The sequence below is a fragment of the Notamacropus eugenii genome, chromosome 5 (genome assembly GCF_028372415.1).
Source record: "Notamacropus eugenii isolate mMacEug1 chromosome 5, mMacEug1.pri_v2, whole genome shotgun sequence".
NCBI classification, from domain to species: Eukaryota; Metazoa; Chordata; class Mammalia; order Diprotodontia; family Macropodidae; genus Notamacropus; species Notamacropus eugenii.
In genome coordinates this window covers 282,441,571-282,462,674 of record NC_092876.1, presented here as the reverse complement: position 1 = coordinate 282,462,674, position 21,104 = coordinate 282,441,571, and the positions used below count along the sequence as shown (strand labels likewise).

The 21,104-nt window shown below is 35.0% G+C and overlaps 1 protein-coding gene across 3 annotated transcripts in view; it reads left to right on the top strand.

Moving 5' to 3' along the window:
- The window catches only part of MBD5 (methyl-CpG binding domain protein 5), a 438,611-nt gene that overhangs the window by 354,107 nt on the left and 63,400 nt on the right, over positions 1 to 21,104 (top strand). The gene's annotated exons all lie outside the window — the stretch shown is intronic.

Here is a 21,104-nt window from a genome sequence, read left to right as displayed (position 1 = left end):
AAAGATGTAATTTTTTTTTTCACGTCCAACTTTATGAACCTTCTTTCCATGGACTAAGCATACTCACTCTATCTGATAGGCATTCATGTATACTTGAAGACCATGGGAAGTTGGGAGATCATTCCAGTTCATTCTATGATATGTTCCCCAGATGGGTAAGGTTTATTTTAGGTATAACCTAGAAGTGCCCTGCCCTTTAAGAAGCTTCGGACTGAAATTTCAGCTTTTGTGTGTGATAGAAGTAAGAATCTCATCTTCAGAAAGAGATTTGTTGGCCAAAAGACACACGCTAACTCTTCTTAAATTTTAATCCTAGATGTTCTTAATTTTAACCCTTCACCCATTCTTTTACCTATGTACCTGTCCACCATATTCTTCTTGATTGGTATACCCAGTTACCTGTTTTATCAGTTACTTATTATGTATGAAATGCCTGACCAAACAGGGTTTGGTCATTGATTATTTGAGAAGTGGTTATTTGGGAATAACATACATGGGACCCTAGATCTAGAGTTGGAAAAAATTTTAAATATCATTTTGTCCACCTCCATCCCCTGAAGAAACAGGAGCAGGTTGATCATGTGCCTTGGTATCTAGGAAACAAACATCAAAGGCAGGATTTGAACCCTTATCCTCTGACTCCAAAGTCAGAATTCTATTTCTTATGCCATGCATCCTCATCACCAAATTGTAAGAACTAAGGATTAGCAGTGCCGTAGAAGTCACACATACATGTCTACTTCAAAGTTACAGTTCCTAGTATAGAGCTTACACATATTAAGTTAATAATAGGACAAAAAATGCATATGATGTCAGACAAACTCTACTGAATCCCCATATCATCTTTAGTGCTGTTAAGGTCCTGACAGTACTATATTTTAGAGGAATCTTATTTTCATGGTTATGGAATTCCAAGTATTGCTTTTTTAGGATCAGCTTTTTGTTTCAAGGGGTTAATAAGTTTTTACTGAGTATTCAATGTGAGTGAATTTTCATTAAGTGTTTCAAGTGATCAAGGATAAAACAGAAAATAAAGACAATCCTTATAAGTTTCCACTTAAATTTACTTCTACCCCAAGATAATGTGGTATACCCATGCTGTTTCCTTCCTCTTAGGCTAATAGGAGGAGGTTGGAGCACTTCCTGACATGCTGCTGCATGAGGAAAGTACATACCTCAGGCATGGCAAGTGATCACACTGCTTCTGCATGTAGAAAATATAGTTGATCATAGGAGCAGTGGTGTAGCACATGCAGAATAACGTTGCAAATTATGGAAGCTTTTTAACTTTGGCACATGGGTTCCTTTCCACCATACAGACACATATTTATACCCAGTCTTTGAAGCTTATTTTTTCTTAAGTTTAACTTTTTTGTTCTAATCACAGTTAAATATTATTAATCTCTTTGTATTTTCCATTCAGAATTCAATAAGCACTTAATGCCTACTCTTTGCAAAGCACTATACTAATAATGAAAGAGCTCGAGTTTTCAGCTTAGCAAAGGATATAAAACACATATACTGAATGTAATGAAAATAGCATATAGAAAGTTCATGAGATTACAAATTGCTATGAAAATCTGCAAAAGCAGTTCACATTTCTATCTACCTTGCCAATGTCATAAGAAATGTAATCAGATTGCGCTTACTACTATATGTGTAAGAAATTGTTTTAGATATTAAACTTTAATTTCTAGGTACTAACTACCCCTCCCAATTCAGTATCCTCCACAATCTTAATAAGCGTACTTTCTATTGCATCATCATTGCATCATTGATACAAATATTATAAAACAGCAGGTGTTACTCTGGGGAATAATTGAATCTTTGATAACCTTAATCAAAAGAATCCTGGGGAAATTATGATTTATATGAGTGAACTAGAGTTGTAGGTCCCAAGGAGTCATAATTTAGATACTAGTACTTTCTGTCCCTGAAAAATTTCTATCCAGATGTTTTTAGGGGCGAGTCAGCTTTAGTATATCCTTTCATGTTATGGGTTCCTTCAGTTCTCTCTACAAGAATGAATCAATTTTAAAAGGCATATATATTAAGCACTTACTTTGTGCCAAGCAGAGCTAACCCTGAATGTACAAATACAAGTGATATGGTCTGTGTTCTCAAGGAATTCATATTCTAATTGGGAAAGACAACACAATTAGGAGGGTACAAAGCTAATGGCAATGCCTAGTGGGTAGAATACTGCCTGTTTCTGTACTTGAAACTTTACTTCAGTTGAAATATCCCTGTATTACCTTTCTTCAAGGGCATTCTTGTCATGGGGTACTCTGTGTGGGAAAAGAAGGAAAAGGAAAAAAGTTTAACATCCATACTTTGATAAGAACTTTGTAGTTCAGGAACTTTGCTAAGAGAATAATTGTATATGTATTTCTTAGTGTTATCATGGTAACAAATGCAATAAAAGTACCCATTTTCCCATTTCTTTAAGTATATTTGAAAGGATGTCTCCACTGTTAAGAAATAAGCTATTATATGCTGCGAAATTAGGAATGAGGCTGGAAACACTCTTTAAGTAACCATCCTGTATTTCCTTTTGTAATGCCCCTATGTGGGGAGAAAAATGTAGATAAGTCTAATGAATCAGCTTTTTTCTCTAACTATTTTTTACAGTGCTCATTAATTTGTACATATTTCTATTCCTTATAAATGATAGTATATATTATAAGAATAAAATTATTTCACATGTTAATTCCTTACTCCTTAGAGCACAGATAAAATAGTAAAATCAGTTTAATGACATTTGGTTTCCTGAAAAATTTCAAAGTTGACCTAAATTATATTGCTACTTTTTCACAGTAACCTCTAAAATTGTTAACTTTTCCCAAGAATTAATATGTGCAAACCCAAGATGGAAAATTTGTGTTCAGTTTCTTCATGTTAGGTAAATTTACAAATAAACCCTCGTTTATTTATTTTTATCATTTAAGAAGCTATATTTTCAAACATTAGGACATGATTACATTTCTTAGAGCTTTAAAATAGAATAAATAATTGCCCCTAATTAAGCTAGTGTCAGTTTTTATGCCTTCAGAATAAAAGAATCTCTAATACCCAGAATAATTTAGATTTCTTTTGTGTAAATAACAATAATACAAAAGTTGCTTTATTCTTTCTCTTTTTTTTTTCATAACAAGGACCAATAATATGGTAAGCTTCTTTGTATCAATAAGTTTAAAGTTATTTTGGATGAGCATCTCTTGATATTTCTAAATAATAGCAGTTGCTATCATGAAAATTAAAAATGGATTTTTCATGTGAAACCCACCTGATTTGCATGCATTTTGGTTATGTCCTAATTTTGTATATAGAAGTAAGTTTTTTAAGTGACATAACGTGGCTGTTGGCAAAAGGGAAGATAGATTATATCCAGTCAACAAGAAGAAAACTAAAGGATTTTGTAAGATTTATGTATCGAAACTCACTTCCTTTCTAAATTTTATTGAGTTTATCAAATTGACTTAATATTATCCAAACTTTTGAAAGGAGTTGTTTTTAGCCATTCTTGCATAAAGGTGCATTCAATAACAAACATGGTAATTATTGAATGTAATTAATATCTATTTCTTATCATAATACTTAGTGGATATTGCAAGTTTTTTAACTTCTCCATCATTTAAAGCAGAAATGGGGGAGTATGAATTAAATTGGAAAAGAAATGATAGAATGCAAGGTCATTGTGTTATTGTATATTGACTAAACATTTCGCAACTATTGGAAGATCACTGTATTCTAGAATTTCCAGTCCTAAACTGTTTCTGAATCTTTTTAATTTGTTCTTTAGAAAACCTAATTGCTGCTGAAAAAAACAAAGAGAAAAGTCACATATTTTAACAGTCATATTTATAACACATTCTATTTAATCTGTCAGTAAACATTTATTAAATACCTACCATTGTACACCAGGAACTGTTCTGGACTCTAGTGATATAAGCTGAATGAATGAATCTCTGTTGGCAAGGAGCTTATATTCTGATGGAGGAAATAGCCACTTTGTGTAAAAGTATTTTCTGCATATATATATGTTATATATATATATATATACATATATATATACACATACATACATACATGCATACATATAGTGTTAATTAATACAAATACATGCAAAGTATTTACAGATGAGATTGTTGGGGAAGGAGGATACCAGCAGCTTGGGAGGATCAAGAAAGGTTTCATGTACCTTCCATTTCTCTCCCTGCTTGTCAAAGAATCTTGCATTCAAGTGTTTTTTTGGCTAAGGGATTTTGTGTATTCTTTTGAGCTCTGTTCTAGCAGCTGTTTTATATCAATTAAACTTTTGCAGAATGTGCTGATAATAAAGATCAATATCTTTGCCTTTTCTTATGACCAGTTTTTTCATATGTATCTCTTCTGAGTAAGTTGGGTTGAAGCTGTTGCATTTGTTTGCAAGGATCCCCCATTTTTTAGCCTTTCTTATTAGTGTTGATTTTGACCCTTGCTCTAGCTACTTGATAATATTACTGCATACAGAAGAACAATTTTCATGACTCTTACATCTGTATCTGATGTGTCAAGATACAGTCTTTTCCTTTCTTTGTGATGTTATTTCGTGCTTGTTCTGTCAAAGGCTTTCCTACTCTCTCTGGAAGAAAATAGCCATGATATGTATTCATTCACAAAGCTTCTGGATGTTCTATAGCCCTTTGGTGTCTAATTTATCAATTTTGAGCCATATTTTCCAGCATTTTTTTTGCAGTCCTCCTCTTAAGCCAGTCTCCTATTCACATTGAAGTCACTAAGGTTCAAAGTAGATATTGATTTATTTTGTATGATCTTGTCAAGTTCTTTATTAAATTTTTCTTCTTTTCTATAACATGTCATTTTTGTAAGCTGCAGCTCTCTTCATGGTGGTACATTTGGCCATAAACCATAAATAAATGTATTCCATGATACTACAAATATCTTATGAAATGTTTTCTTCTTGCCTGTGGGCAGGTGGTGAAATATTAGTAGCAAATGTAAGCACATATTTTTTTCCTAATTGCAGATAGTAAAGCACAAAAAAATAGAAAATGAACATATAACTAACTATCATAGCAACTCCGTTAGGCACCAGTTCTGTCTTCTTTCTGCATAACTCCAAGGAGAACCTGTGAGCTATTCTTCCATTTAGCAACAACTTCCTTTGGAAGAAAAATTCTACCTTAATGCCATCATCTCCCCATGACCTGGAAGTTGAGGACCACCGTTCCCATCTCATGTCACTTCCGTGGAGCCTAGATATGATGATATCTACTATTATCACTGCTCTACAGCCTTCTGGAATACACATATGAACATAGGAAGAGTCCAAGGCAGCCCAGGGAAGTCCTATCTTAAAGTCATTAGGTTCCTCACAAAAGGTCTGAGCCTAAGATAGCCATAGAAAGTAGAGGTAGTGGAATGAAGTGTCAGAGAGCTATTAAAGTCAGATATGAGAGATAAGGCATAGACAAACCTCAAATCTGTGAAGTTTCTCACAAAATCTTTCTTATTTTTTTCAACTTAGGAATTCATATATTATGACAGCTGAAGTAGGGAGCATTTTAATACTAAAAAAAATTATTGTGGATCCTACAAAGATAACCCTGCATCTCCAAACTTGTTAAAAAGTGAACTTCTTTTTGCTGTTCTAAATTGTTATGTGAGGGATCTATTTCCTAACCCTTTTCCCAGAAATAATATCTGTCATTGTCACCTAATCACATACTTTGTGAATTCTTTCTTTTTGTTTATTATAATCACCAAATGGAATAAAATTTAGAATAGAAGGGCTTTGAAAGATCATTTGAGTCATACCCTTAATGCTGTCCATTTATTATGGATACTTTGTGTTGTAGCACAAAACGCTTCCTAGGAAACACTGAAACAAATTCTTCTACAATGCATATTTTTGTTAATCGTGGATTTAAAATGGCAAACAGAGAGTGTGGTTGATAATGCATGTTCACTCTCTACTTTTATGGCTTAACATTTCCTAAACATATAAGAAGGAGGTGTGCTTTAATTTCAATAGCTTAGTACTAACTTCGTTCACTTTATTTGACTGGAGTTTTGTTGCCTGTAATATTTGTTGTCATTTCTCATTTTTGTAATCATTGTATATACTGCTCTTTCAGCTCTGCTCTCTATTTTACATCACTGTATAGGTCTTCAAATGTTCTTCTGAGTTCTTTTTACTCTTCATTCCTTATGATGATACAGTGAAACTCCTTTCCATTCATATACCACAATTTATTCAAGCCATTTCACAGTCATTGAGCACACAGTTTGTTTCCATCACTTTGATTTTGCAGTTTTCCTATGAACATTTTTAGAAGTATTTCATGATTATAGGATTTCCTTATGATGTAACCCCAATTACAGAATCACTAGATCAGAGGAGATGAACTAGCATCATCATTTTACCAATGAGAAAGCCAATGCCCGGAGATGCTAAGTAAGGCAAGGCTACACGCAAGTGGAGTCAAGGCAGATTTATGTACTGTTATGCTGAATCCAGTGATCTTTCCATTTAGGCAAGCTCTTTGATTTTTCTCAGAGAAATACCTTTATTTTTCTCTGAAAAGTATCTACCCTTTTTCATTTTTAGGTATCTAATGCAGACTATCTTGGTTTTGTATGGTATCTAGCATATTGGAGAAGCTCAGTATGATATAATTTAGTGATATAGCATAACATGATATAACAATGTAGTACAGCATAATATTTGTAATTCTTAAAAGAGATTTTCTGTCTTAAGGTACTGGTTTACCTGATAGAAACCAAGGAGCTGAAGACAAAGAACACAAACCATATTATTCCATCTCTCATTTTGGTGGCGCACTTTAGCAAAATCTGCATTATCCACTCTAAGTTAATAAGAGAACTGTAGAGTCTTTATTGTAGAAGGGAAGTGTTTTCATCTCATTAATTTGAAATATAAGTATATCTAATCCACTTTGAATGTGTCCAGCATCAGATCAGGGTCTCTGCAATCTGGGGAAAGTACTTATTTATTCCTGAGACACTAACTACAAAGATATTCAAAGAAATAGTCTTTGAAGTCAGGTTATATATAATTAAGGGAAATGCTATTTGTACTGAACATAGGCTACTGTCAAATATAGACTACTCCATTAAAATGAAATCTATTTGAGAAGAAAACATATGTGTGTTAATTATATAATGTATGTGTACATTTACTTACGTATTTATGTTGTACATCTGCATTGTGTACATATATGCACATATATGATGTTACAATGAATCAGGGAATATGAACATTAATTTTCAAGTAAATTAAAACTTCATTTATTTTTCAGTAAACTTTCTCTCCAATGATGAAGTGTCAATTGGTGATTCATTGCAGTCAGCAATTTTTACATTGGTGGAAATATGAGAGGATCCTTGCATACTAAGAATATGATTGTGCATGTTCCAACAGTAGAAAAGCAGGGTTTGAATACTGGGCCTGGGTTTAGATTTTGGCTCTGAAAAATGTCAAGGTCTTTGTGACCATAAGCAAGTCACTAAACTCTGGAACTCAGTGTCATCTGTAATGTGAGGGAATTGTGTTATTTGGGTTTTTTGTTTGTTTTTTGCTTTGCCTCTGAGGTCCCTTCTGCCTCTAAATTTGCAATTCTAAGACTTAGGAGGGAGTTTCAGAACTGTAGTAGAAAGCTCTCTGTTACCCCTGCCTAACATTCTAAAAAAGCAACATAGATTATGATTGACATTTTCATTTTCCAAAATCATGAGTCAACATCTGTAGGTTTATGTCATTTGTGCATTTTAGCAGGCAGTGAATATTTTTAACCAGATTGAAACCTGTATCCTTCATCCAAAAGACAAAGTTCTGATTTTCTTGAAATGTATGTATTTAGCAGTCAAAATTTGTAAGTTACTTCATACTAAGTTAACCATACATTTTAAATTTTCATGAGACAACCCTAGGTTTTACCTTCTTGTCTAAGGAACTAGTATATCCCCACTTTAATCTAGCTTTAGAATTTCTTGCATCAGATATAGGTAAACCAGTTTTGGAACAGAAAGTCTTCACTCTCTCAGAAAAGTTAAAGTTCAAAAAAAATACCTAGATCTTAAGTATTATAGGCAGGAGTTTTAGCACTCCCCATCATGAAGGCTTGACAATATATACTCATTTTTATTATCTAGAGGTTACTATTTACTTTACTATTTTTGTTAGTTCTCTATTGGTTCAGACCTTTATTAACAGCATGATACATTTTTTTAGAACAACTACCTTGCAAGGTTTTCTTTTCTCTGCATTTTCCTGAGGCAGAACTTCATAGTTTGGCACCTATGAAGCTATTACTCTGTATTTCTTATAAACAAGAAAGATAAAGGTTTTTTTATTGATTTACAAACACAAATCTATATTTTTCATAATTCTATCCCAAGAAAAATGTCCATAAAGTGAAAATTCATCTAATTAAAACTTTTTATTCATTTTATGGGGAAACCTGTGGTGACTTCCTAGGGATCTATCCCCAGAATTACCCCATTTCCACCAAAATATTCCCAGACATATATAAAAATATTTTAGTTGATAGCTTTTACCAAAAAGGAGACAGCATATGAGTGTTGAGGTGATAAGAAGGAGTGATGTGAGCTAGTCTCTGGCTAAGGGTGAGGTGGAATGTGAAGGGTGAGTACACTACAGAGGGCAGTAGAATACTCCTGGAATTAGAGGATTTTCAGCGTCTTTGTCTAATTTCTGGAGTCATGTTGGTTTTCAAATACTTGCAATTTCTTAGGTAACTGCTATAACCTCTTTTGATTGAAGTGGTTTCTCCTGTCTGTGATCCTCAGCTATGAAGAAATGTCTAAGCTCTTGAACCTTTCAGATTATCCATAGCTTTCCTTGAACTACATGTCTTTCACATTATAATTTCACTTCTGTATCATTTTCTGTGTTCTTCAATGTCTGCTTAAGTATTATACCTGGTCTTCAAAGTAGTTTGTCCTTGACAGTATACAGAGTCAATTTGTTGTTGTTCAATCATTCAGTCATGTCCAACTCTTCATGACGCATTCGGTCTTTCATTGTCTCTCAATGTCTGTCCAAGTGCAGTTCTTTATTTCCATGACATTATCTATCCATCTTATCTTCTGCCATCTCCTTTCCCTATTGCCTTCAGGCCTTCCTACTATCAGCATGTTGTCCAGTAAGTTCCATCTTCTCTTTATTTGGCCAGAGTATTTAAGTTTCACCTTCAGTATTTGTCATTCCAATGAATAGTCTTAATTAAAATTTTTAAGTATTGACTGATTTGATCTCCTTGCCATCCAAAGGACTCTCAAAAGTCTTCTCCAGTGCCACAGTTTGAAAGCACTGGTTCTGAAATGCTCAGCTTTCCTTATAGTCCACTCTCACAGGTGTATGTTACTAACAGAAGAAACATAGTTTTGACTATATGGATGTTTGTCAGCAAGGTATTGTCTCTGCTTTTTAGAATGCTATCCAGATTTTCCATAGCTTTCTATCCAAGTAGCAAGCATCTTTAAATTTCATGGCTGCAGTCACCATCTGCAAGAATATTAAGAATATGAAATCAGACACTGCTTCTATTTCTTCTCTCTATATTTGACAGGAAGTAATGGGACCAGTTGCCATGATTTTAGTTGTTTGGTTTTTTCTTTGAGGTTAAGCATCAGCAGCTTTTACACTATCCTCTTTTACCCTTCTTCAGGAGGTTTCTTAATTCTTCACTTTCTGCTGTCCAAGTGGAATTATAAGCATATCTGAGGTTGTTGATATTTTCCTGGGAGCCTTAATTCCAGCTTTTGATTCATCCATCTTGGCACTTTGCATACTGTACTTTACACACACACACACACACAAGTTTAAAAAAATAAGGTGATAACATTCAACCTTGTCATAGTCCCTTTCCCGTCTTAAAGCAATCTGTTGTTCCTTGTTCATCTTGGACTGTTTCTTCTTGGCCTGCATCAGGTTCCTCAGGAGACCAGTAAGATGACCTGGTACTACCACCTCTTTAAAGATTGCTCCATTTGGTTGTTATCCACGTGTAGTCAATGACGCAGAAGTAGACCACTGTTGAGTTTTCCAAATTTGCTGGCATATTGAGTGCAAGACTTTAATAGCATCATCTTTTAGAATTTTAAATAGCTCAACTGGAATTTCATTACCTACACTAACTTTATTGTTAGCAATACTTTCTAAGGCCTACTTGACTTCATTCTCCAGAGTAACCACACCATTGTGGTTATCAGTGATTGTAAGATCTTTCTTGTGTAGTTCTGTATATTATTGCCATCTCTTCTTAATTTCTTCTGTTTCTAAGTCCCTACCATTTTTGTCCTTTATTATGGCCATTTTTGCATGAAACATTCCCTTCATATCCCTAATTTTCTTGAGATTTCTTTCTCATTATGTTGTTTTCTTCAGTTTCTTTGCATTACCATTTAAGACAACCTTCTTATCTCTCCTTGCTGTTTTCTGGAATTCTGCAATCATTTGGGTATATCTTTCCCTTCCTCCTTTAACTTTTCTTCCCTTCTTTCCTCAGCTATTTGTAAAGCCTTATCAGACAGCCTAAAAAATAATTTTAAAAATAGATACGGATTACTATCATTCACTAAAGTGAGGAACAAGTATATTTGAAAGGTTAGGATTTTTTTCTCTTTTAGATAAAATAGCAAGAATATATAAAAATGTAACTGTCTCTTAATGGTGATTGTACTAAGCTTAAGTGTGGCAAATTAAACAGATTGGGTTTAACAAAAGTCATTCTGAAACAATTAAAATTCCATAAATGGCACATTTATCCATCATAATCCGTGTACCTAACAAAAGGTAAGGAGGTGCTTTCTGAACTATTAGTGTTTCTGGTCCTGACATTGTGCAGGCAGTGTCATTAGGCATGCACCTCCTCTGTGAGTCTTCCATTGATTGGGCTTCTATCACACACAGCTAGTACTTCTATGGAATAAACATACAAGAAGAAAAATTTTTTAACTGTGACATTGCAAGAGTCAAACAAGTGGGATAGTTATCCCTAGACAAATAGTTTTGTCACCTTTGTTCACCAACTTTCTCCTACCCTAGTTACCACCCTGGATATAAAAAATGTAAAAAAGAAGTTTCTCCTTTGCTGATAAGCAATGGCCATGCCCTCTAGAATGCCAGCAACTACTCTTTGCAAGGTGGATGCTATATAGTGGACAGTTGTTAAAATATCAGGGGTATGACTCCTGGTCATGTCTATTAACTATATTTATTTGAGTTATTTTCATTTCTATGCATCTGTATAAGTTCTGTTTGTGTGACACTTAGGTTCTGTGCTTTGATATCGGGGTTTGAGGGCACATTACCCTGAGTATGTATCAGTCTCTTTTCTTTGTCTTTGGGCAAAGGAAAAGACCCTAGGTAACTACTAGAACTGGATCTAATCCCATAGGTACAAGGTCCTGTTGAAAATGGTGGCAAATCCCAGTCATATTTTTAAGGTTCTCTGTCATCTCACTTTTGAGATTTGAACACAAGTAACTAGCCATTCCCTAGTGGTAAACATTGAAGTAGATCCCACTCATATGGCTATAGCTGATAATAGTAATTGCCACGGAAGCAAAACTACCAACAAGATTCCCTTAATCATCAGAGATTAAGGAAGGAATAACTGTCCCATCACCTTATGACAGGTGCTACAAGAATCATGGGTCTCACCTATTGATTGCTATTTATTGTCTCTGTGTATGGCTGCCTAGAGTTCCTAAGGTAATCTGGTACTGGTACTGAGACTGGACGGACAAGATAATAGAATCCACAGGAAAGACAGTTCCCATTGCAGCTATAGTGACCTATCCCTCCCCTTTTCTCCTATACTGTGATCTCTTCTTTCCCACTACTACCCCCAGTGATATTTTGATTTCTGTCAGATTTCTTAACTAAAACTTTGTACACAAATTTCTCTTTCTAAGCAGCCTTCCTTCATCTTTGATGTTTCCCCTAATTGTTGACCTGGTTCTTTCCTCCTGGATGCCATCCCAGTGCTACCCTCTGATTTATACAAATTAACTATACATGAATCTCTTTCCTATTTTTGGTATCCCTTGTTCCAATAACTGGCAAAAATATGTTTTTAATTTTTTAACATCTATTCCTAACAATTAGCTACCCCTGAGTGCCTATTTACTGACCACCCTCTACAGTAGGTTGATTCTTGTAGAAACTTGTACTGTTCAGAATTGATGTTGAATGTGACGTTTTTCCCTTTGTTTTCCTTTTCCCTTTGTTAACTATTTTTCTCTCTGTCCTATGTATCAGTGTTGGTTGATAAGAATTATAGACACCTTTCCTCAACTTATGCATTAAATAACATATCCTATTTTGTTGGGTATATTTTCTGTTTAGGGCCCCCCAATATCTGCAGAGAATAAAATATTATGCCCAAATTCACTCCAAAAGTAGCCTTCTGCCACTCTATTTCTACACTCAAGATTCTTGTTTTTAAAAAACTATACGCAGAAGGCAAGAGGGCTAGAAAGAACACCTCTGAAGCTTTGATTGCATGAAGAATACAGAGAAGATAGGCTAGATAATTTTAGGAGTTGTGAATCAGAGCATGAGGGTCTAGAGTACATAGAAGGAAAAGGCGGATGATGAAGAGAGTAAGGCTAGAATGTTGAATTGCTTTGAAAAAAACAGAAGTCATTATCAGAAACTTATGAATAATTTTGAGTTGTCCCCACTACCCCAACCCAAAAGTCCTTCTGGATCCTGCTGCAATGAAGATTAAATATAAGATGTAGTGATAGAGAAGCAGCATGGATTTCTTTTGTGTTAGAAAATAACTTTCATTACAAAATAAATCTGACCTTTATTGAATTGCTCTTTTTAACTATCAGTCTTAGTATAGCAATGTTACCAGTTTTTCAAACTTCCCCTAGCCATTCCCATCATCTTCAGCTTGCCATTCCAAGCAACTCCAACTATCCCTAAATTTCTTCATTCTTTGTTTTCCCCAGGCTTAGGATTTCTTCAATGTAAAGAGCTCCTTCTGAGGAGAAAGGCCCCTCTATCAGTGTAAGCCCACTTCTTCACCCCAACCCCAGTATACCTGACGTGTCTGGTTAGCACCACCCCTACCATGAAGAGTATTGGCCAACTTCAGAAAGAGGCCTGAAGAAGGGAGCTTCCCTTACTGCTGATTCTTTAAAAAGCAATCACTATATTTGGTATAATTAATAGTATTAGTAGTAGGCATAATATTAAAACAAATAATATTTTGTATAATAATTTGGCCTAATTAATAGGTGACTATGAAAAAATCTTTCTGGAAACTAATTTTAATGTGTTTTATTAAATCCCCCGAATAGAAAAATCTGATTATATTACAAAATCCACAAGAGGGTTAAAGAAAAAAGAAGACAGTATTATACACAATGTATAGATCTAGAAGGGATGTTTGACATGTTCATTTTTTAGATGAAGATATTAAGTTCCAGAAAGTTTGTAACTTGCCCAATATTATTCATATTAGAATTCAAAAAGATTTTGATTCCTAATCTGATTCCTAATCCAAAGATTTTCCACTAAATTGAACTGTATATAGAGAAATAAACAACTATATGCTATGTTCTATAGAATAACAATATGTTATCTAAACTATACCAGTTATATAACTGTAAAATACCTTTATCACTTAAATAAGGTGAAATTTTTCTTTTTACTTTTTAAAGACAAGGCCAGTTTTACTTTAATACTGAAGTATACCATTAAATTGCAGAGAGAACGTGTAAGAACAATAGAATCTCATTATTGAGATGGGTAGTACAGTTGCAAATGGCTAGGGTTTTTGTGAATTTCTGTTAAAGAAAATAAGCTTATTAACATAAAAATGCTAATACACAGTGTATTTTTGCTAACTATAATTTCATTCAAATTATTATACCTCATACGTTTTGTAAGATTAATGTACAAATGTTAACCTAAAACTTCTTGTTGACTCTCTAATATTAAATGATTTCTAAGAAATAGAATAACATTACCAGAATTTTTGAGAATATTTGGTTTGTACAATTGTAAACTGTGAATTAACCAGCTTTTCCTATAGGTTCCATAAAGATACATTGAAATATGTAATCATGTGGGATTATTATGGTTCTCTTAAATTTTTATCTGTTACATAATATGGTTAAATCGTATTTGTACTGCAAGATCCCAGAGGAAGGAAGCATTGCAGAAATGTCTCTCAAAATAATAAGACTTAAAATTTGTATGAGAACCATCCCTGCAAACAGGTTCATAGATTTATTTCTTTATTTGATTATTTATTTTGGTCTAGACTTTTTATTTCACTTGTACCCAGGGAGAAAACTCCCTCTACCAATGCAATTTAGCAAATTCTCTACAATTTGTAGTCTTAAAGTGTTACCTTGGACACTGAGATATTAGGTGCTTAGTCATACAGTCAGTATGTGTAAAAGGCAGAACCTGAACCCAGTTCATGTAAACCAGATCTTTACACCCCAAGTTCAGTACTCTTTCCCCATGACTATATTGTCTCTCCATACTTTGCCTACAGTTAAAATAACATCATTATCAGCTAATAATCAGAAATCAGGTTTTTTATCTTGAGATCCAGATTAAAATCATGAATTTATAATTTAATATTTTAATTAAAAATAATTATTGTAACAGTAAACATTTATTAAGCACCTATTATGTGATAGGAACTTATCTAGATGGTGAGGACACAAAAATAAATGGAATAGTTCCTACCTTCAAGAAACTTACATTCTCTTTGGGGAAGAAAACATTTATATAGGACTCATATAGACTATGGAGTTGGGAGAATCCACACTCAAAATGGCAGACTGGGTCTCCAACAGCAAAGCTACTGCTCCGCCTCCCTTCATTCCCTCAGTGGCTGTGTGGTTCCTTTAATGCTGGTACTCTGAGCCCCATTGCAGTGTGCCACCTCCTGATTTCAATCAGCAGTCCAGCTGATCTCCCCAGTATCATTTAACCTGTTAACATTTCTTTAATGTTATCAGTAAGCAATCAATATTATCTTTACAAAGAGATATTTACTGAGAAAATATAGCAAGAACAGAAGTACCAAGATATCCTTCAAATACAGAACATGCTCTTCTGGCTCCTGAGGGGCAGGTGACCTTAGCCCTTGGGGAAGTTTCTACAGTGGCTGCTGTAATCATTGTTTCCATGAAATTAAATTCTTAATGTGGCATGACCATTGGCTGGCTGAATGAACCTTTTACTTGTGGGACATGGTGTCTCAGTTGCTGAGTTGATTCCCTTCTTGGCTGTCACTTAGGTTGGTCACCACTGGACCTCTGGGGGCTGGTCCAGCTTTTCAAATGTCACATAATTGTTCTTTCTCCAATACTCCATCTAAGATCAGGAAAGAATATAACAGAGACAGAAAAACCATAACACCATGTGTTGGAGACCATAGCGACAAGGTAGAGGAGGGGCTGCCCTATCTGAAGACTTAACAGCATTTTTATGCCCTCAATCAAAAACCACAAAAGAAGAAAAAAAAAACTGTCCGAGGCTTTTGTCCTCACATATAGCCCTGGCTTGGGAGCCAGTTAAAAGGCTTTTCATCACCACATAATAAACAGACAGAAAACAGCCTCATATTATGAAATAGAGAGGAAGACCCTCCATTACTTTTTCCTAGAGACAGGCTCACCACGAGGCTGACAACAGACAAAGAACATTTCATATGCTCAAAGGCCTGGGTCCCTGTTGGTCAAACCACTCTTAAATGTACATGTATTGCCAAGGCTCATCTATCATATTCACCTTTGATTCAGTCTCCTCCAGTCTCTAGCAGATTGTCCCCATCATTATGCTCCTTGTGTCCATCATCAGTTTCTACCTATCTGCTGGCTTCTTCCATGTTTTCTACAAACAAACTTACCAGTGTCTACTCGCCATCTTCAAAGAACCCTCACTACCATCCATGTTAGGAATCATTCAACATCTCTCTTTACCTTCCCCACTAAACACCTTCAAAAATACATCTATATGCATTTCCTCTACTTTTCATCTCACCCCCTTCAAAACTCTCTGTACTCCAGATTCAGACCTTATCATCTACTGAAATTGCTTGCTTCAAAATTATCAGTGATCTCCTATTTGACAAATCTAATGGTATATCCTTACATCCTTGTTTAATTTTATTGTGTTTTAAAATATGTCCTAGAGTTGGGAGATGTAGTCCCTTGTGGGAAGAAGATGAAGGGGTCATCACTGCTAGATCACAGAGCACATGGAAGAGAATAAAATATTAAATGACTGAAAATGGAGGGGGGATCCAGGTTCTGAAAGACTATAAAAGCCAAAGAGAGGATTGCATATTTTATTCTGGTGGTAATAGGGAGCCACTCAAGTTTATTAAAAGGAGTATGACATGATCACACCTCTACTTTATGAAAAGCAATTTGACAGCTGAGTGAAGGATGGATAGAGTAGGGAGATACTAGAGGCAAGGAGACTAAACAGAAATCTGTCACATGAAGTAGAGAAGACATGAAGGGATAAGGACCTATACCAGGGGGGTGGCAGTGTCAGAAGAGAGAAGGGAACATAGAAGAGAGGTGTTACGCAGGTAGAAATGAGAGGATTTCACAAGTTGAATATGAAGAAAGTGAGGAGTTGAAGAAGACACCTAACATGTGAGCCTGCGTTCTAGTCTTTATTTCTAACTGTATTATGTTCTTATGAGGGCATAAATCATCTACTTTTTTCTGCCCTTTGTAAGTGCTGAGCTCATAATACAAATTCAGTGAATACTTAATAGGTTCCACAGATATTTATTATTTCCTGCTATGTACAAAGTACTATAAAGGGTATGTGAAGAAATATAAAGATATATAAGGCACAATTCCTTCCCAAGAAGAAGAGACCTTTGGTGATACTAATTTTTGATAGCCAGAGTCATCCTGCTTGTATATATCACCTGAAATTCACTCTATACAAATGTCTTTGTACAATCAGAATCTATAACTTATATTTTCCTTCTTTTGCTCCTGCTGTCCATACAGTTGCACACAAATGTAATCTCTGATCAATATGTCATTGTTCTTTAATATAATTTCTGCTAGAGAACATTTGCTTATATGGTTGCAGGATCATCATTTTCTGTTTTAGACTTGATAGGTACTGTATATCTGCCTAGAGAAACTAGTAATTAATATTGCATTACTTTATATACCTCAAATGTAAAAGGTCTAACAAAATGTGACCTCAGACCTAAAGGATATTGTTGGTTGGAGTGAATGTTTTGTGCCTCCTTACCAGGAAAAATGTTCTTTGGAAATTTTATTGAGAGATAGATTATTCTCCATATTAATCCTTTATTAACTGAAGATTTGTAGAGTAGATGACATGAATTGTTATTCTAAAATCTGTGCTATGTGTAATACAAATAGTTTGTCTAATATAATTATATCAGAATTATGGAATCATAGAATTTCAGAGCTCAGTAGTCATTCAGTCTGAAATGTGAAACACCTGAAAAGAATCTCATCTACAGAATATCTAGCAAGTTCTGTAGCTCATCTTTTCTTGAAAACCTCTGTTAAAAGACGAACTCATTACCTCCCAGTGCAGCCTATTTCACTTTCAGTTAACTATAACTATGGGGGATTTTTTCCCTGACATAAAACTTAAATTTACCTTTCTGCAAAGCATGCATTGCTCCTTTCATAACCTCTGGGACAAAACAGAGTAAATCGAATTCCTCTTCCCATTGATAGCCCTCATATATGTGAAGGTGGTTATTAAGCAACTATCATGTCCCCCATTAGTCTTACCTCCTTCGGGCTAAACATCTCCATTTCTTCCATTGATCTCCATATACTAGTTACCCTCCCCTGGATGTTTTTCAGCTTATCAATGTCTTTCCTTAACTACAGCGCCCAAAGCAGTACTCTGCAGTACAGAAGACTACAGATGTGGTATAACAAAGCAAAGTAAAACAGGATTATTGCCTCGTTACTCCTAAAAGTTTTATCTTAGCCCAAGATTGCATTAGCACTTTTGGCTCATATTGAATTTTCAGTCCACTATAATATCTTTTTTTTAACATTTTATTTTATTTTATTTTCAGTTCTGAATTCTCTCCCTCCCACTTCCTCCACCCATTGTGAAAGCAAGAAAAACAAAACCCATTACAAATACATGTAGTCAAGCAAAACAGACTGCCACATTAGCCATCATGTACATAATGTATACTGTTTGGATATGTACATATACACACATGGTACATGCATATACATAGTATACACACACGTATGTATGTTCTTTCTGCACATGAACAGCAGTTTTCTTACTGAAGTAGTGCTTGATCTTTGTGTTGTTCAGAGTTCCTAAGTCTTTCAAAAATTGTTTGTTATAATGTTGTTATCGTATAGATTGTTCTCCTGGTTCTATTTACTTCACTTAGTATTAATTCAGTCAAGTCTTTCTAAATTTTTCATTTCTTACTGCACAGTATTATCCCATCACATTCATATACCATGCCTTGTTTAGTCATTCTCCAGTTGATAGGCATCCCCTCAGATACCATTTCTTTGCCACCATGAAAAGAAATACTATAAACATTTTTCTGCTCTTGAGCAAGGAAGAGGAATGGAGTAAACATTATATAGTGCCTACTAGGTGCAAGGCACCATACTCAGTGCCTTACAAATATTATCTCATTTTCTCCTAACAACAACCTATGAGGTAGGCGCTGTTATCCCCATTTTACAGTTGAGGAACCTGAGGCAAATAAGGTAAGCCCAAGTTAAGTGCCCAAGGTCACCCAGCTAAAAAGTGTCTGAGGCTGTATTTGAACTCAGGTCTTCCTGCCTCCAAACTTAACATTCTGTTGACTGCACCACTGTTTGAATCCTTTTCCATTAGTCATTGAACATTTGTTAAGTGCATACTATGTACCAAGCTCTGAGGATGCAAAGATATCCCCTGCCTCAAGGGGGCACGATGAAGTCTTGTGAGTGGGTCAGAAATTAGGAGATGTCTGCCTTGGGCCTCCCTCCTTAAGTGGAGGATCTGGAAGGAGGTCTCCTATGAAAAAGGGAAGTCACAGACAGGAGTACTGAATAAGTATGAATTTTAGAATTGATGTAATCTTGATGACCTGGCTGCCTTCCCTTAAATGGAAGATCTGGGAGGAGCTTTCCTCTGATCAATATCTTCTGCCTTGTGCAAGGGGAGGGAGAGAGCCCAGGGGCGGGATTTACTGAGGAGGTATGAGTTTCAGAGTTGATGAGATCTTGCAGGAAAATGAATTTCTGGAAATAGTCACAAAGTTGAGAAGAGCATCCAGGTGGTAAATGATCTCTTTGGGGTATAAACCTAGCAACAGTATCTTTGGGTCAAAGGGTACACATGGTTCCAAATTGCTTTCCAGAATGGATAAACACGTTTAGATCTGTACTAATAGTGCATTAATGTGCCCATTTCCCCATATCCTCTCCAGTATTTGTCATTTTCCTTTTTTTCTCAACTATACCAATCTGATGGGTGTAAAGTCATGCCTCAGAATTGTTTTAATGTTTATTTCTCTGGTTATTAGTGATTTAGAGCATTTTTCATATGGCTGTTGATAGCTTGAATTTCCTCCTGTTAAAACTGCCTATCCTTTGTCCTTTTATCAATTAGGAATGACTGTTATTCTTACAAATTTAGATTAGTTCCCTTTACATCTTAGAAATGAGACCTTTATCAAAGAAACTTGTTACAAAGATTTTTTTTCCAATTTCCTGTTTTGCTTCTAATTTCACCTACATTGGTTTTGTTTGTATGAAAACTTTTTAATTTTATGTAACAAAAATTGCCCATTTTACCTTCTAGAAACTTTTCCCTCCCATTTTTTGCTCATGAACTCTTTCCTTATCCATAGATTTAATAGATACTTTCTTCCCTACTCCTCTAATTTGTCTATGATATCACCCTTCACATATAAATCATGTGTCCATCGGGAGCTTGTTTGTGGTATGTGGTGCAAGATGTTTACCTCTCCTCAGTTTCTACCACTCTGCTTTTCTAGTAGCTGAGATCATTGAGTTTATCACCCATTGGTTTATAGGCTCTTTGCTTCTGTAAATTGTGTCTGATCTTTTCACCTGACCAACCTCTCTATTTCTTGCCCAGTACCAAACTGTTTTGATGATTATGACTTTTATAGCTAGGTCCTCATTCCCATTTTTTTTCAATTAATTCTCTTGAAATTCTTGACCTTTTTTACCCCGGGTGAAATATATTGGGGGGGGGGGGTTTCTATTTCTCTAAAGTGATTCATTGGTAGTTTGGTAAATAAGTAAATTAATTTAGATAGTATCATTTTTATTACATTGTCTCCTACTTATGAGCAGTTACTATTTCTCCATTTATTTAGATTTATTTTTGTTTGTATTCATATAATTCCTGAATTTGTTTTGGTAGTTAGATTCTCCAGTATTTTTGGTGCTGTCGTTATTCTAATTAGATTTTCTCCATTTCTGCCTCCTAGATTTTATTGGGAGCATACAGAAATACTGATGATTTTTGTGTTCATTTTATATCCTGCTATTTTACTGAAGTTGTTAATTACTTGAATGTTTTTAGTTTACTCTTTAGGATTCTCTAAGTAACCATTATGTCATCTGTAAAAAGCAATAATTCTGTTTCCTCTTTGCCCATGCTTATTCCTCCCATTTCTTTTTCTTAGCCTGTTGAAATAGCTAGCACTTCCTAACACTATATTGAAAAATAATAGTGTTAATGAACATTCTTGCTTTGCCCCTGATCTTACTGGAAAGGTCTTTAGAGTATCCTCATTGCAGATAATTGTTATATTATTAAATTATTAATGTTGTTGTTACATTCCAGATAATGCTTGTTCTTGGTTTTAGATGGCTACTTACCTGGGGCCCAAGATTATGACCACTCCTCTTTACTGTCTCTATTTCCAGTCTCAGTCCACTTTGCATCTGTGACCTGAAATTGAGTAACGGGCAACAGAACTGCCAGATGGTACCCATTCCTGCTTCCTAATCAAGTTCAGAGATCACCCAGGATCTCACTCAACCTCATTCTC